General features: G+C 39.1%; 1 long non-coding RNA gene across 1 annotated transcript in view; it reads left to right on the top strand.

Annotated features, from left to right (window-relative positions):
- LOC136876946 (uncharacterized) overlaps window positions 1-17282 on the top strand; it is a 28843-nt gene extending 11561 nt beyond the window's left edge. The window contains exons 2-3 of the long non-coding RNA XR_010860691.2: window positions 11801-11900; window positions 17132-17282. This is a non-coding gene — a long non-coding RNA (uncharacterized lncRNA). The remainder of the gene's footprint in view (window positions 1-11800; window positions 11901-17131) is intronic.
- Window positions 17283-17651: the final 369 nt, after the last annotated feature.

The following is a 17651-nucleotide window of genomic DNA, read 5'->3' as shown; positions in this document are numbered from 1 at the left end:
AGTGACAGTGAATTAAATATTTCTAATGGTTAACACTAAACGGGGAGTAGCCATAAAGAGAAATCCTTGCATACTTGAAAACAATGAGTATACGAATGGCACAAATACGGCATTTATACTACACTTTGGTTAGAAAGACTATTGAATGGAGCCACGAATGGTATTTCTTTGAAAAGTATCACAACGTACAGACTACGAAGCAACCTAGTGAGTACATGTTCCAAGTTTGAGGTCGATATCTTGAATGCATTTCAAGTTACAGTGGTTTGAATGCAGCAGTGTAATTTGTTTCTTGGAAGCTTGAACTATCCGGTCTGCATGGGGTAGCAGCTTCCGTCAGCACCCGTCATCAGTGTGTTAAAATATACTTCAAGATTCTTTCACAACTTAAGTTATAGAACCTACTTCAAACTACCGTATTCCAGGCACTAATTCACTGAGGCATTAACATGGTCCCTATCTTACAGCTATCATCATCATCATTATTAGCCAGAACAAAACATAACTTTGTAAGTAAAGAAATGAAAGTCAACTACAGGCTCGTGAAATGAAATTCTTTAGGTAAGACAAAATCAGGTACGCTGCTGGATTTATGCTGAGTTTAGACATGTCAGACGTTGCTGCCACAATGACTAGAAGTTTCAGGAAGTCTAGAAAGGGCTGGTACTAATGGGTAAGCACTATGGGTCATGAGGTCAGTGAATGGTTTGGCTCGTGCTATGCTTCTGAACACCGGAGCCACCACACCATTATGAAAAAGAACACCTGAAATCTACGAGAGTTTTATTGAAAATCACAACTGGTGAGCCAATGAACACCTATGGTGAGGCAAAGGTCAACATCAGCCTGGGGAGCAAGTTGATAGAACATTGAATAATAGTGGCTGATATCACAGAAGATTCTTGGGGACATAACAACTAAATTTGAATTCGCTTTAGACCTGAAAGAAGGATGCTTAAAATTTGCATATGGAAAAGTCATTCTTCGTGGATGAAACAGACCAAACATTCAAATAGTTTTAAGTACAGACAAGGTACTTCTTCCCAGAAGTGATAATGTTATTATGGGTCAGGTAGATAACATAGACTGAGATGTGACAGGAATTACTGAGCATGTAGCCAAAGAGGAAGTCTGTCAAGGAGTATTGATAGGAAGAACTGTTGTTAATGCTAAGGGGCTCAGTCCAATCAGAATGATGAATCTAAGTGACTTCCCAGTATCATTGAAGAGAGGCACTGGTAGTACACAACCAGTCAGACAGCACCTATGTTGCTTGCATCTATCAAGAAGAGAGGAGACTGAGAGAATCATTTGTGATATGTATAAGTAGGGTGTCATTGAACTGTCTAGCACTGGTGGTTTTAATGAAGAAAAAGGACAGATCAACCAGATTTTATGTGGACTACTGACAGCTGAACAGCAAGACAGTCAAAGACAGTTATCCTTTACCCAGGATAGATAACATTCTGGACACATTGTCTGGATGACAAGCGTTTTCTACTCTAGATTTGAAAAGTGGATATTGGCAAGTAGAATTGGAGACAGAAGATAGAGAGAAGACAGCATTCTCAATTGGTACGTTACAGTTATACCTTTTGGATTGTGAAATGCATCACCTATGTTTGAAAGACTGATGGAAACAGTACTACAAGGTGTCTTTTTGGAAAACCTGCCTTGTTTAATTGGAAGATATCATAGTAATATGTAAGACTTCTGATGAATACCTATCAAACCTGGAGGAAGTCCTTAAGCAACTGCAAGATGCCAACCTGAAGCTGAATCTAAGCTCTTCGGGAAAAATGCCAGGTATTTGTGACATCAACATCATCATGGAATCCCTCCAGTGTGTTGGGTAGTGTTGTGTTGAACAAGTCTTCCCATCGTTGTCTGTCCAGAAATGCCTCCTCTTTTACCACTGACCCCCAGTTCCCTCTTCTTCTCTCTACATCCTTTCTCAGCTGGTATAGTCTAGGTCTTTGGGACATGTCGTTTCCACAGATGGTGTACCTGTCAATCTGGAGAAGACACATGCAGTAGATGAAAGGCCTGTTCTCAGAGTTATACATGAACTTCGGAGTTTCGTAGGACATGCTCCTACTACTGATGTTTTGTGCCTGGATTTGCCAATATAGATAAACCCTTGACAAGGCTTACCTGTAGAAGGGCAGTTTTACTCACGGGCCAATTGCAGTCACTAAGGTTTTTAACAGCTTAAGGCATTGCTGAACCCACTCCCATTCTGTACCACCCATGTTCTATAGGTCTGTTTATACTGGACATGGGTGGAGTGTTATCCCAGACGTAGAATGTTCAAGATAGGATGACAACATACTTCAGCAAGACGCTGTCCAAGCTGAGAGAAACTACTGCGTGATCAAGAGGGAATTGTTAGCTCGGGTGAAGTTAATGGAACACTTCTATAAGTACTTGTATGGTCAAAGACTTCTGTCATGAACAGATCATGGTGCATTGAAGTGGCTAATGCAGTTTAGGAATCCAGAACAACAGATTGGCAGAGGGATAGAACATCTGTAAAAATACAATTTCAAGATTGAGCATTCAGCAGGACTAGCCACAACAATGCAGAAGCTCTATCCAGAAGACCATGTCCAATGGATTGTAATCACTGTTCTCAACAAGAAATGAAAATTAGCCACACAAGAAGGGTGATCGGTAGTGGATTACTTGTGGCAACCTATAGAAATTTGCAGAAATCAGTATGAAGACCCTGATCTAGGCAAGGTAATTCACTGGAAGGAAACAGGACATTGACCTACTTGGGAAGAAGTTGCTCCATTCAGCCCGACAATCAAGTCTCATTAGGCCTAGTGGGATTCTTTGCAGCTACAAAATGGTGTGTTGAAGTGCCTCATTTGAGGATTCAGATGGAAAATCTGCAAGAACACATACATTATCCTTTGAATAAAAATCCCTGAAGTCTTACAATACTCGTGTAATGGGAGTTCTGGTGGATATCTTGGTGTGAGTAAAACACTGGCTGAGGTTACAGAGAGGTTCTGCTGGGTAAACTGCAAAGAGGATGTCAGAACATGGTGCAGGAAGTGTGAGGTCTGTGCTGCCAGGAATGGTCCAAGAGGAAGGAAGAAAGCACACATTGACAGTACAATGTCCAACATGTGGACCAGGAGACAAGTCACGGTCGCTATGTATGAATGGATGAAGAGACAGAATATTTGGCAGAACTGATGGAGTGTTTTGTTGTTTGTTGAACGCCATGTTGGAAGTGATGGAAAGAAAATGTATGTACTCATGAATGTAAGAGTATTGAAGATTGTTCTATGTTATTTGATTAAATTATTAGTATTTGTGTGAATGTGTGTGTACTGTTTCTTAGTAAGTTGTACTGAGAATTACTAGATATGGTGTTTTAGAGATTCCTATGGAAAGGAAATTGATGTATATTACTAGTACTTACAAAGGTAACAATAGCCTATATGAGGAATAAAAGTGGATCAGGAAAAAGATCTAAGGAGTACCCCAGAAGCGATGTGCAACACCCTTGTCTCTGGGAAGGTGCGAGAAACTGATGGTCAGTGATCCACAGCCGAACCAAGGAGCTCTCTGGATAAGCGTGACAGAAGAATAAGAAGAAATGGTGGTGGTGTACGTGCCTCTTAGAATAGCTAATACTGTTTTTGAATGTCTATTCATTTTTACTGCATATAGTTAATGGAGATGCAAGAATGTAGTAATTAAAAAAGTCATTGTATCGGTGTCTACTCGTATGTACTCGTATTTCCAATAAGCACATATATACATTACACACAAAAGGCACAAGACAATTAACAATTGATCTGTCAAGCAATATCTATATTAACTTGACTAGCTGCATCACAACTCACAACAACATCACAACTGAACTACAACAACATGACAAGTGAACTGAACTCTGTATACTTTATATAGGTTCTGGTTATGATTCCTGATAATTCTGGTTTCTCACAACATAGTATTAATACAACATACATGGGGGGTTCTACAATAACATACAGAAGTCCTTGGAAAGTTCATGTTCATTTTTTTTTTTTTTTTTACAATTGGCTTTACGTCGCACCGACACAGGTAGATCTTATGGCGACGATGGGACAGGAAGGGACTAGGAGTGGGAAGGAAGCAGTCATGGCCTTAATTAAGGTACAGCCCCAGAATTTGCCTGGTGTGAAAATGGGAAATCATGGAAAACCATCTTCAGGGTTGCTGACACTGGGGTTCGAACACACTATCTCCCGAATACTGGATACTGGCCACACTTAAGCGACTGCAGCCATCGAGCTTGGTGGTTCATGTTCTAGAATTCTTTTGAAACAAGTTTATCCTTATGGTGTATTGCCTCAAGATATCCAGAAAGTCTTAGAAGTACTATACAGATGTCCTTAGTCAATCAGTGTTCCAGAGTTCACTAGTCAACACACATACAACTAGGAGTTTCCTGAACAACTTGGAACATATGAAAGATTATTTAAAAGTGATAAGCATAGCCTAATATCTATTTGCAGAGATGGCAGTGGATGAGAGATTTTATGGTCCCTGTCTATTAATGATTTATTCCAGTTCTGAGTTGGGTACAATTGTTTTTTTAGTTTATATCGTGTTTTAAGGTTCTCTTTTCTTGGTGAATGTTGTTATATATGGCTTTTCATGATCTATATTGATGGTTAAAAAAATGTATTTCATAGTGCTGATGAGATTTGTTTGCATTGTTGCCATGGGCTAAGTAACCAACCTAACTGGACATTTTCAGTTTTATAGGAAGCCTTGTGAAATAGTACTTTTGATCAGTGTTAGTATTTCCCGACTCTTAATGCATGTAATTATGAAGTTTATAGGCTCTATTCAGTATCTGTGATTCTACAGTAAAGTGTTGATATATTATGACTGTGTAACCCATCTCTTCCTTTCCTAATTTGGTGCGATAATGTAATTCTAAATTGTTATCAAAGACATTTGCAGTGAGCTCAATTATATTACATTTCTTTACTTATGACAATTTCCTACAATCCTAGAAGTACACTTTGTATAGCCTCTTTATGATCAGCTTAATCTACAAGTGACAAGGTGTATAAAATATTAGGTGGTCCCTTCTATGACACGAAGACTTCTTGATGGCCACCCCAAAATGTATTGAGTACATACAAGATCTAGATATTTGTTTGTAGATTGGTTCATTGGTTATTTTTGTTCATTTGTAATAACATATTTGTATGCCATATGCTAAATAATAATAAATAATAATGACATGCTAATATATCTTTGATTCTTATATCCTCCATATAGGTAATAATGAGTTTCATATCAGTATTTTGGCTGACCCTATGTTAAGATGGTGGTAGATATGAGACTTTATAGTTCTTATAAGGTTGTTTTCTAATTTATGTTGTGTTTGTAGGTACTCTTTTGTTGCTAAGTGTTGTTATATGTCGCTTTTGATAATCTATTTGGCAGCATTTAAGTTAGTGTCCATTAGTTAGTCTGGTCGGGTATTCCTGCTATGGAATGGATTAGACTGTACTGCTAGTGACTCAGTGCCAAGTGTTGGGTGGCAGTAAATAACTCATCATCCCTGGGAGGAGGTTAAAAGCTTCAGGCAGATGAGCTTCTCAGGAAAGGTGATGGTTTCACAGTTGTAGGAAATGCTACTGTAAACCATCTGGTTGGGGCTGCAGCCCAGTCAGTACCAGCTTCGGATCAAAGAGGAGAATATATTCCCAATGGTCAGAGATTGGACAGCTCTGGCCAGAGCTTGCATCAAGCGGTATGGTCAGGGTGCTGTGATGCAGGAGGCAATGGAAGACCACTGCGTAACTAAATCCCTAGAAGAATCGTCATGGCTGGAAAACCAATAACCATGGCCCTCAGTCTTGGACAGACTTTAAATAGTCAGAGGGTGCTAAGAATCCCTTTGAGAGCCTTAAAAATGTACACCTGGAATGTCAGGAGTATGTACGAAGAGGGAAAAATTCACAGTAAAATTCAAGAAATGAGGCAATTGGATGTTGGATGTTTTGGGCATCAGTGAGAGGTAGTGGAAAGGCAGTGCAGAATGTGAAGTGAATGACAGCAAGGTTTACTATGCCAGGAATTATGACAGAAATCATCGCAACGGTGTGGGATTCATTGTTCACAAACAAATGCAGCTCTGTATCGTCTACTGCATATCCAAACTCTGGCAGTTATCATGAACAAGCTGTGTACAAAGTCCTTCCCCATTAATATCATCCAAGTTTATGCACCGACTAGCGAAGGAAGTGATAATGTGATGAAGTGGAGGAGTTTTATGCCCAAATGAAAGGAGTTTTAAAGACCAGAAAAAGCAACGAGGTAATGCTCACAATGGATGACCTGAATGCAAAAGTAGGTTGGGGCAAAGATGATATGGGTCCCATTGGTCTTGGTTGCAAAAACTCAAGAGGGGAACATTTGGTACCATTTTGCAGAGAGGAAAACCTGATCATCACAAATACATCTTACAGCCCACAAGGTTGTATACCTGGAAAGCTCCATCCGATTGTGCTGATAACATGATGAGATATCAATAAACATTTCTGGAATAGTATTTTATCAGCAAAGACATACCCATGTACAGATGTGAATTCATTCCAAAATCTTGTAGTGTGCCGACTTAGAAGAAAACTGCAGAAAGAAAAAGAAGAGATCTTATGAGCAAACATAGCTCAGCAAAACTCAGGCAAGAAGAGGTTCCGATCATAATTAATGATTTTCATTTCTGTGTTGATGATTATCTAGTTATTTTAATGTGTTGATTGGTGGCCATCCTGGTAATATTTCAGCTAAACAAGAGGTTCAGAGTCGAGTAAGAGAAGCAATAACCAGGGAGGTAGTGGCATTAAATTCAGTTGATATGGAGCCCGAGAAGCTGTGGAATGCCTTCACTGAAGTGCTTACTTAAGTTGGTGATGAACAGTGGAAGGGAACCACTATTCTGTACATAGAAGAAGCCATGAATGACAGATGAATTAAGGAAGGAAATGAAGCTGAAACCTGCTACCTAGTCATTCAAAATAAATTAGAGAAACCAAAGAAAACTGAATGAGTAAAGTGTGTATGGAAATAGAACTCAATGATAACCATGGTCTATTTATTAATGTACACAAGAAAGGGGAGTGACTGGCATAGAAAGATGGTGTATGGACCAGAAATATTGTGGACAAACTTGGAAACCCGGTCTTAGAAGTTGAGCAAAAAGTTAGTTTGGGTGAGATACATTCAAAAGCTCTTCAATGATGAAAATAGTCCAGAGCAGTTAGAACTGCGTGTTATTGAAGGCCCTGAAATAACCATCACTGAGGTCATGTGGACAATCAAACTTGCCAAAAGCAGAAAAGCTGCAGGGCCAGGTGACATTCCTGTGGAAATGTTGAAGATCATGGAGTAGGAATGCATCAAAAGATTAATAAAGCCGACATGCAGTAGTATGTATCATCCCTAAAGACTGGCTGAGATCTACATTCATTACCTTGCCAAAGAAAGTGAATATCAACAAATGCAATGACTTTAGAACTACCAGTGTATTGAGTCACACCTTGAAAGTATCTCTCAGAATTATTCACAGTCAAATTTATCAGAAATGTGAGGAAAATGTGGGTAAATGTCAATCTGAAAACATTCAAGGTGAAATTCCTTAGAGGAATAATTGGGAAGACACAAACGTAGAAATCAGAGAGAGAATTGGATTCCCTAAACTGCAATACAAGATAGAGACTGTAAGTTGAAATGGTATGAACACATGATGAGAATGGAAGAAGTCCGAGTTCCAAGGTGCGTATTTACAGAGAAAATAATAGGAAAAAGACAACAGGGAAGGCAGAGAAAGAGGTGGATGGATATGTTGAAGGAGAGTACAGTACAGAGAAAAGAGGAGTAAAAGTAGAAGGAAGTAGGGGGAAGAAAGGGAGTGGTGGAGAGATAGACAACTGTGGAGGTCCTTGATTCACAGCCCGACCCAGAAGACTCTGTTGGAAATTGTCAGTGGTTGAATCAAGGATGACATACGAAGATATGATTAAATAGTTGGCACGTTCATAGATTGCAGCTGGTAGAGATTCGCAATTCAGTGCGGTTCCATGAAGTTAACCTTTCATTGCGGCATGTGGTGCGTGGCCTACTGTTGTGTGCCTTATGATGAGGAACTTTACAGCATTTCATGATATTTTAACAAGAAGCACAAATGGAACATTTTAACATGATGCAACGCAGCTAAGAATTTTAGAGCCTGATTTTAATTTCGTCATATTTTACGTGTTGTACACATAGTTCACCCCAGATGCTTTTAACACCTTTTGATGCCATATGTGTATGTTTATACATTTGTTTTAGTTATTAGCTGTGTTTGTACAGTTTTTCATTAAGGCTGATGATGCTGGCCAGCCAAAGTGTAAACTAGTTCGTAGATTAAAAATGTAATGTAAACGTTGCATAATATAGTATTGAAAAGGTGGACAATTACGACATAAGTTCAGTTATTGTTGTGATCACAATTCAATACTGATCAAAACCATGATTTTTTTAAACCTATGATATGCCTTTATATTGTTACAAAATATAATGGCCAAGAGGATTCGTTGTGCTGACCACACGGCACCTCATAATCTACAGGCCTTTGGGCTCAACAGCGGTCGGTTGGTAGGCCATGATCCTTCGGGGCTGTTGTGCCATGGGGTTCAGTTTGATTTTTATGTTGTTATAAAAACACATTGTTTCATATTTTTATTCACTGAATTTACCGAACAAGTTGGCCATGCAGTTAGGGTCGCGTAGCTGTGAGCTTGTATATTGGGGAGATAATGGGTTTGAATCCCATCGTCGGCAGTCTTGAAGATGGTTTTCCATGGTTTCCCATGCTGTAGCTGTACCTTAATTAAGGCCATGGCTGCTACCTCCCAATCGTAGCCCTTTCCCAACCTTGTATCCCAAAAATCCTTTAATATGTTGGTGCAACGTTAAACCACTACCAAATATTCACTGAAATTAATCAATTTTGGGCTGGTTCATAAGTTATTCTTCAGAATATTTCCTGACACTTAACATGTTAAAAGGAACTTATTTTCCTTTTTGACCAAACTGATAGAAATTCATGATATCCTGTAATACAAACATCACAAGACAAAACTGCAACATTGGTACCTCTCAGTCTTTGTACCCTCTCTAGGGACACTATGACCTTGACTTTGGTGTATGGGCTTGTGTATACATTGATCCTTGGGGCTGTGCCAGGAAAGAGTTTCCCATGCTGGATTGGCCTCTAAGTAGAGCTAGACTAACAAGATGTCCCCCAAGTTGCTTAAGAGTTCTCTGTACTCTTTTTCTTAAAATATATTTCTTCCTTTTCTGTCCTAACCTCTTTAAGTTTAATTTCCCTTACTGTGAAGCCAACCTCTCTGCCTCAGGTACTCCTTCTGTTGATGGGGGCAGTAGATTACATCCATGGTATTCCCAACCTGTCATAAGAGGCAACTAAAAGGGACTCTCATCTCTGGAACATAGGTTGGCGATGACAGTTCCCCTATCTGAGTCTGGCATTGCTTCCACTTACTTGGGCCAGGTTCGTCGCTTTCATCTTTCTTACCTGCCTTCTCTTGGTCAATATCCCTGTGGGTGGGGCAGTAGAATAACTTCCACAGTATCCCCTGCATGTCGTAAGAGGTGACTAAAAGGGGTCTCAGAGGCTCTTAACTTGGGAGCGTGGATTGTCAACCATGGGGCCCTTAGCTGAGTTCTGGCATTGCTTTCACTTACTTGTGTCTGACTCCTTACTCCTCACATCTATCCTATCTGACCTCTCTTCATCAACACTTGTTCTTTTCCTAGGCTTAGGGAGAGACTTGCATTTTCATGCCCATCATGGCCCTGGTCTTTCTTTGGCCAATACCTTCATTTTTCAGCGCCAGACCTTTTCCAAATTTTTCTTCTTATTAGTGTTAATAGAGGATGGTTGCCTAATGGCACAACACAAAGCTTAAAATAACAATAAATTCTATATAAAACCTCCAATGAGTTGGTGCCAGGAAGGGCATTCAGCCCTAAAACTGGTCTTTGTACACAGTCTTTGTAGAGATGATTTAAAAATATATAAAACGGAGTTTAAAAGTTCTGTGAAATGGGAGTGAAAAATTAACTTACGTGCTTTCTTTGAAGTAAAACCCAACGGCAGTACTAGAAGAAATAAAGAAGCAATTTATCTGCTCATAAATAATTCTTGGCGATTAGAACTTCCTTGATGACTGAGAAAATGTTTATATGATTGTTCTGCTTTTTCACAGTTATTAATTAGTATGATGTTCTTTTCAGATTCTATAGAATTATTTTGGACGGGGAAGGGATGGTTTTGTTTCGGCCAACTATGGACCACATTGTTTTTAACTCCGGCGGGCATTCTTCTTAGCCCAGTTCTCTTTCATAATCACACTGTCAATGTCTTTTCATTCCTCTGTTCACTTCACCTGTACTTCAAGGTGCAGTGTTTTGGCTATTAGAGACTGGAGGGAGTCTGATGTTGTGATCAACATTCTGTACTTATCTCTGTTGTAGATCTCCTTCTTTCTTTGCTGGCCTTTTTCCAAGTATTTAGGGCCAGCACCAGTGTGGATTAATCCCAGTTTTATGGCCGAATGCCCTACCTGCCACCAACTCATTGGAGGTTTTAATACAGAATTTATTGTTACGAATAAAACACCATCTGTTTCATTACACGCGCGCACACACTCTCTCTCTCTCTCTCTCTCTTCTAATTAACCATGAATGGCCACACTTAATAATTACAAGTCTATTCTCAAGTCCTTATGGCGCAGCTTTCGGTCCAACCGGTTGCTATATCTGCGGACGCTTAATCCTTACTTTCACTTTCCTCAAGTCTAGTCACCTTATACGGCAGATTTTGTAGACAGCTGGATCTGAACACAGGGCTATGGGCCACTCAACACACGATGACTGTTCGTTGGTTCGATTCCACAGACAGATTCACACAGTCACATACAGTGAACAACTTTCAGCTGAACAGTATTCAACAGCAGGATGATACTCACAACAGCGAATATTCACACAGGTCCATTTACCCTCACATTCACGATAGCGGCCTCCCTCACTGACTCACAGCGATCCTCAGCCCACAGAAATACACAAACACACAGTACTCTCAGGTAGCACACAGTCTTCCGTTCCGTCGTCTCCAGCCCACTTACTCACTGCACTCTCCGACACCACAACAACAGCTCCTCGTTCAGACCTCAATGGCACACTAGCGACAGCCAACACCTCTGTCACCCTCAGCCCGGCCACCGAACTCTAACGCACGAGTCTCTCATGACTTCACCATGGAGTCCAACACTGACCCCGAGTCCAACACTGACTGACTGTCCGTGGCTAGCCTCCCTTTTTATAACTCGGCTGATTTCAGTCAGAATTTTCACGAGGTCGTTAGAGGCAGAACATTCCTGTTGAATCTCCAAGAAACTCACAGGTAGGCTGGCCGACGAGAACAATAAATGAAAAGGCCGGCCCCACCCCACAAGCGGGCTGGGAGATCCCAGGTCATCTGAGTCATCAGCCCCTTCCTGGAAGTATCGAAAGGGGCTATCATCCGGGCTGGCATGTAACATTATTTTAAGATTTGTGGATTAAGACTGAAAATGAACATAATTTTGTAATTATTGAAGTTATACTGAGCAGACTTATTTTTTAAATAAATATTTACAGGTGTAGATAGATCACTGAGCTAATTGAATAATGTCCAATATGTATGCATGAAGACTGATTCCTTTTGCAGATGGTGTATGGAATGGCATTTGCAGTATCAAGAGAAAAATATATCCAGAAAGAATGATTTGAAGGCCCTCCTCTTCTGGAGTACTGAGCTTAAGAGAAAGGTTAGTAATAAGTTTTAAATGTTAGAAGGAGTGAGGACATTTTTCAAACAATAATAAGTAATGGAAAGGAATGATCAATCAATCAATCAATCAGTCGATCAATCAATCAATCAGTCAATCAATTGCATTAAGGGCTGTCACTCAGGTTGTAGATTCCGTATCAGTTGTTGACCTAGACTTATCTTAAAAGATTTCAAAGTAGTTTAAAATTTATCTAACATCTCCCTTGATAAATTATTCTAGTCCATAATTCTTCTTCCTATAAACAAGTATTTTCCCAATTTGTCCTCTTGGATTTCAACTCTATCTTCATTTTCCTACTTTTAAAAACCCCACTGAAGCTTATTCATCTACTAATGTCATTCTAAGATATCTCTCCACTCACAACTCGGACCATACCACTTATTACAAGTGATTAATCTCATTATTAGACCATATTAAAGTTCAATATATTAAAACTTTTTACAATGAATTCATTTAAAACCACCTATTCAGTACCACTTAGTCGAGCAGAATGTCTTTCCAGCTCAAAGTTTGCGACATTTTTGTGGGTAAGGCAAGATAACGAGAAAGAGAAGGGTGTTAAATAAAGGTAGGGCAGAGTGTGGGGTAGGACTCTTCATCAGGAATACTACATAGGTGGTTTGAAAAGTTCTCGGAATGTACTAGAATTAAGTATCTTACCTCGGTGGAACTGCTTTTATTTTTCAACATAGTCTCCCTGTAGACTAATGCATTTGGTCCAGTGATGTTCCAATGCCTTGATCCCATCTCGAAAATGAGATTCCTCCAGGCCTGCAAAATACCTCTCCAATTCGGCTGTCAGTTCTTCCCTTATAGAAAATCTCCGTCCTCCATGGTGCCAAATCAGGTGAATAAGGTGGATGTGGCAACAATTCGTACCTCAGTTCATGAAATTTTGCCATGGCAAAAACACTTGTGTGCGGCAGAGCGTTGTCCTGATGAAAAATACCTTTTTCCTTGCCAAACCAGGCCTTATAGTTGGTCTAGGAGGTTGGCATAGTATTGCTCCGTAATTGTTTGGTCAGTAGGAAGATAATCTATCAGCAGAATGCCTTTTGCATCCCAGAAAACTGAGGCCATGATCTTTCCGGCCGAATCAGCATGTTTCCACTGCTTTGACTGCTGTTTTGTCTCTGGGGTATAGTAGTGGACCCAAGTTTTATCTGTAGTCACAAATCGGCGCAAAAAATCTTGTTGGTTGCACTGAAAACGGGCCAGACTTTGTTCGGACATTTCCAATCTGGTGCGTTTATTGTCCAATGTCAAGAGCCGTGGGCCACCCATCTTGGGGATAATTTTTTCATACCCAATTCTTCGGTTAAAATATAATATACCCATTCAGAAGATATCCCTACAGTTTCAGCAATCTCCCGCACTTTCAGTCGACGATCCTCCATGACCATTTTATGCACTTTTGCGATAAATTCTGGGGTCATAACACTTTTTGGCCGTCCACTATGCGGATCATCATCCAAACTCTCCCGACCAAATTTAAACTCGCTGGTCCACTTGGCAACAGTTGAAAATGAAGGAACAGAGTCCCCCAGTGTGTTCTGAAAGTCGGCATGAATTTCCTTTGCTTTCATACCTTTTTTTACAAAGTATTTAATTACTGCTCGAATCTCAGTTTTTTCCATTGTCACAAATCACTATGCGGGAACAAAAACAAAGAGTCGTCACTACCACACTCCTGCAGCTAGAGCACTGACGCACCACGTGTTCACTCACAAAGGATGTGTGTTTATTGCGCGGGAACCTCGTTGCTCTAGCACTGACATCTAGCGGTGATTCTGAGAACTTTTCAAACCGTTCTCGTATTGCATGCAACATAGTTTCTGTTAGGCACATAAATGAGTGAACAATGTAGGTAGATTTGGCAGTTGGATAAATTAGGACGAGATTTGTCTCAGTGTATTCACCGTGTGAGGGTGTAGATGATGATGAAGTTGACACATTTTATGAAGCATTGAGTGGCATCATAGTTAGGGTCAACAGCAAGGGTGATTTCAGTGCGAGAATTGGAAATAGAATTGAACGATATGAAAAGGTGATTTGTAAATGTGGGAAGATATGGAAGTCCAATTTCAGCCTCCATCGACATGCGGGTCTTAAGGGGTGGGAAATGAAATGTCTAAAATGACCGAGATCAGTACTGAATTCACAGTTTTGGAGTTCTCTAGGCTGATTGGTGACAGTCTCAGTGCCAGTTGGAATTATGTGCATCGCATCTATAGCATGATATGTAAATACATACAGTTATCACTTATTTTTATTACCGTATTTGAAAAGATCAGTTATTTCCCAGACAAAATTCCACACAAATCAAAAACCATCTAAAACTAAACTTTTATATTAAACACACTACCAATATCTCCAAAGTTACAAAATAGTTTCTAAAAACCAGCAACGGGTTGCATGGTTTGGGTCACATAGCTGTCAGCTTCGATTTAGGAAACAGTAGAGTTAAAACCCCACAACTGGCAGCTCTGAAGGAGGTTAATTTCAATGTTGGCAGCCCTGAAGATTGTTTTCTGTGGTTTCTCGTTTTCACATCAAGCAAATATTGGAGCTGTACATTAATTAAGGCCATGGTCGCTTCCTTCCCACTCCTAGCCCTTTCCTATCCCATCATCACCATAAGACCTATCAGTGACGGTACAAATTGAAACAAATTCAAAAGAGGAAAAAAGTGCATAAATTATTCATGAATGTCACAATAAAGAAATCTACAAAAAATCACTTCATCACACATAACTAACAGGTAATACGAATACTAAAAGTAAATGTTAAAACAAAAAAAGGTACCCAGACAGCGCATGGAGCAATTATATGAAGACACATTATCTGACCTATTTATAATGAATGCTTTAGAGAAGCAAGGGTCCTCTAGTTATTACTGAATAATAATAATAATAATAATAATAATAATAATAATAATAATAATAATAATAATAATAATAATAATAATAATAATGATGATGATGATGATGATGATGATGATGATGATGATGATGATGATGATAGAAAAGCAAAAAAATTATCTGCAAAATGAACTAGAGTGGTTTAATATAGGCCATAAAAGTAAAACAAAATAAAATAAATAATTTTTTGACTAAATGGTAACTTTTGCCAAGGATTACATGAAAAAGTGCTGGGAGTATGGGCAGCTTCAAGAATCTTCCTTTTATAGTTTGGTTTGTAATTATTTCTGAGAAAAAATGTTCTCTTCAAAGGTCCAAAATGTTTGATGTATCAACCTATTCAAAAACATTTTGTGATATACCGGTGAGCACTTTTATCTCTCAGTGTTTGGCGTATTGGAGGTTCATGGTAGCTAATATTAATAGCCTTCTCCTTGTTTTTAATTCCAGAGACATGGCAGTATATCACATATAATATTATTGTTACCTAGGTACAATTAGTAAACAATTTTATTTGTTTTATCATTGGATGGTCTATGCATCGAACAGCGGTAATTAGAAAGTACGTTATGATTAGCCTTTAGATGTCTTCTTGAATTGAACACAGTTTTCACAGTCAAATTTAAACAATACTAATGAATTTATTAAACTACAAAAATTTCATAAGTGTGTTTAGTGTGTCAGTGCCTCTAGTGATCAAGCTGTCATTTACAGGCAATATGAATTCTGCCATTTGGCTGGCTTGAGCACCAAGGTTTACAGCAAAAGGCCATCTTAAATGAAAGCAGATTTCCTTAATATAATTATGTAATTTATTTTCTTCCTCATTTAAATGGTCACCACCAAAATATTAACTACATTAGAATGCTGTTCCTCCAGAGTGATTAGGCCTCAGGGGCTCTGAACTTTGGAGCGTGGGTTGGCGACCACAGGGCCCTTAGCTGAGTCCTGGCATTGCTTCCACTTACTTGTGTCAGGCTCCTCAACTTTCATCTATCCTATCCGACCTCCGTTGGTCAACTCTTGTTCTTTTCTGATCACGACGCTATTAGGTTTGCGAGGGCTAGGGAGTCTTTCATTTTCACACCTTTCGTGGCCCTTGTCTTGTTTTGGCTGATATCTTCATTTTTCGAAGTGTCAGATCCCTTCCATTTTTCCCTCTGATTAGTGTTAAATAGAGGATGGTTACCTAGTTGTACTTCCTCTTAATACAGTAATCACCACCACCACCACCACCACCACCACCAGAGTGATTATATAGGTAAAATTTTATAACGTATGGCCTCCGAAAAGGCCTGGTGCAGGTCTTTCGAGTTGACGTCGTATAGACAACCTCCGCGTCTGTGAGGATGGGGCCTTACCTATGATGATTTTTAATGATGAAGACAGTACACACATACCAAGCCCCCGAGCTATAGGAATTATTACATGTAATAAATTTCATCATTGGTTCCATATTGACTTGAATATATATATAAATTCTTAAAATGAATTTACAATTATATTGTTCATACAATACAAAGTTGTTAGCATTTAATAAATGGTCTGTCTAAAACATTATATAAAAGGACATGTTTCAATCTTACTTGAGGTCATCTTCAGCTTGCGAGTACAAATAAAAAAGACTTATGTACCATTGTTTCATGTATATGACTGCTTGCTTCCCACTCCTAGCCCTTTCCTATCCCATCTTTGTCACCCTTTCCTATCCCATCATTGTCGTAAGACCTATCTTCATCAGTGCAACGTAAAGCAACTTTGTAAAAAAAAAAAAAAAAAAAAAGCTGAATTGTCAGTGTACTGATCTTGAGTTTAAAGGACCCTGGGTTCAATTCTAGCTCTGGATGTTTGTGTTCATTTTTATACACACTTTTGTATACATACAACACATTACTCGTCTAATCACCACAGAAACATGCAATAGTGAACACATTCCTACACATAGGTTTGGCATCAGGAAAGACATCCAGCCATGAAACAGGGCTAAATCCATACAAAGTGCCAAGCCCAAGAAACTGAGAAAAGGTGAGGAAGAGGAAGAAGTGTCGTATTGCATTTATTGTTCATTTTAGTTATGTCTTTGCTTTGTTTGTTGATTGTGTTGTAAATTTTCAATAAAATGTATGTAAACTAGATATATTGTGTAAGTCGTTAACAAATTTTCTGGATTATCCGGTTTTTCAGTCATCCAGATTGGACTCCATCCCATTTGAGCTAGATAAATGGGGTGTTACTGTACCATCATATCAGAGTTAAATCTGAACTATAAATGCTTTCTTTTTTTAGTGTATAAGGCGGTGGATTCAGTTTGTACGTATGAGCCAACTGGATAGAGATGGCTATTCTCAAGCTCAAGCACTTTACCACAGAAGCTTGCTGAAGGATGGTTTATCCCTGTGGCTTCTCACAGCTCAAGTTAGAGCCAAGCACCAAGAGAACATAGCTCTTAGACTTGCCTCAACAGTAAGTGTTTCATGTTTCTTCTCACACAGTTTTAATCTTAATATAGTAAGTTGGTATATTAGAAACAGTGAGAAAAAAATTAGAAAAAAAATGGGATTGTGATATATAAAGGATAACATTGCTTAAGGGAATGGTTGTATTCTGGAGCCATTTGTGTATTTTGAGATTCAACATACTTAACCTGTGGCAAAAACATGGAAGTATATCATGGAAGAACATTGCTACTAGGCTCTTAATGATGCAGAATGTTGGATCCAGGTAGATAGTTTTGTTTTCCCGCATACCTCAATTGCTGCTTCCACACGTCTGTCTTAAATTGTCCCACTCTTCTTCTCCATTGAGT

This window comes from Anabrus simplex, chromosome 7 (assembly GCF_040414725.1).
Source record: "Anabrus simplex isolate iqAnaSimp1 chromosome 7, ASM4041472v1, whole genome shotgun sequence".
NCBI lineage: Eukaryota > Metazoa > Arthropoda > Insecta > Orthoptera > Tettigoniidae > Anabrus > Anabrus simplex.
Note: the sequence above shows the minus strand (reverse complement) of the source record. Positions and strands in the feature narration are given on the sequence as shown.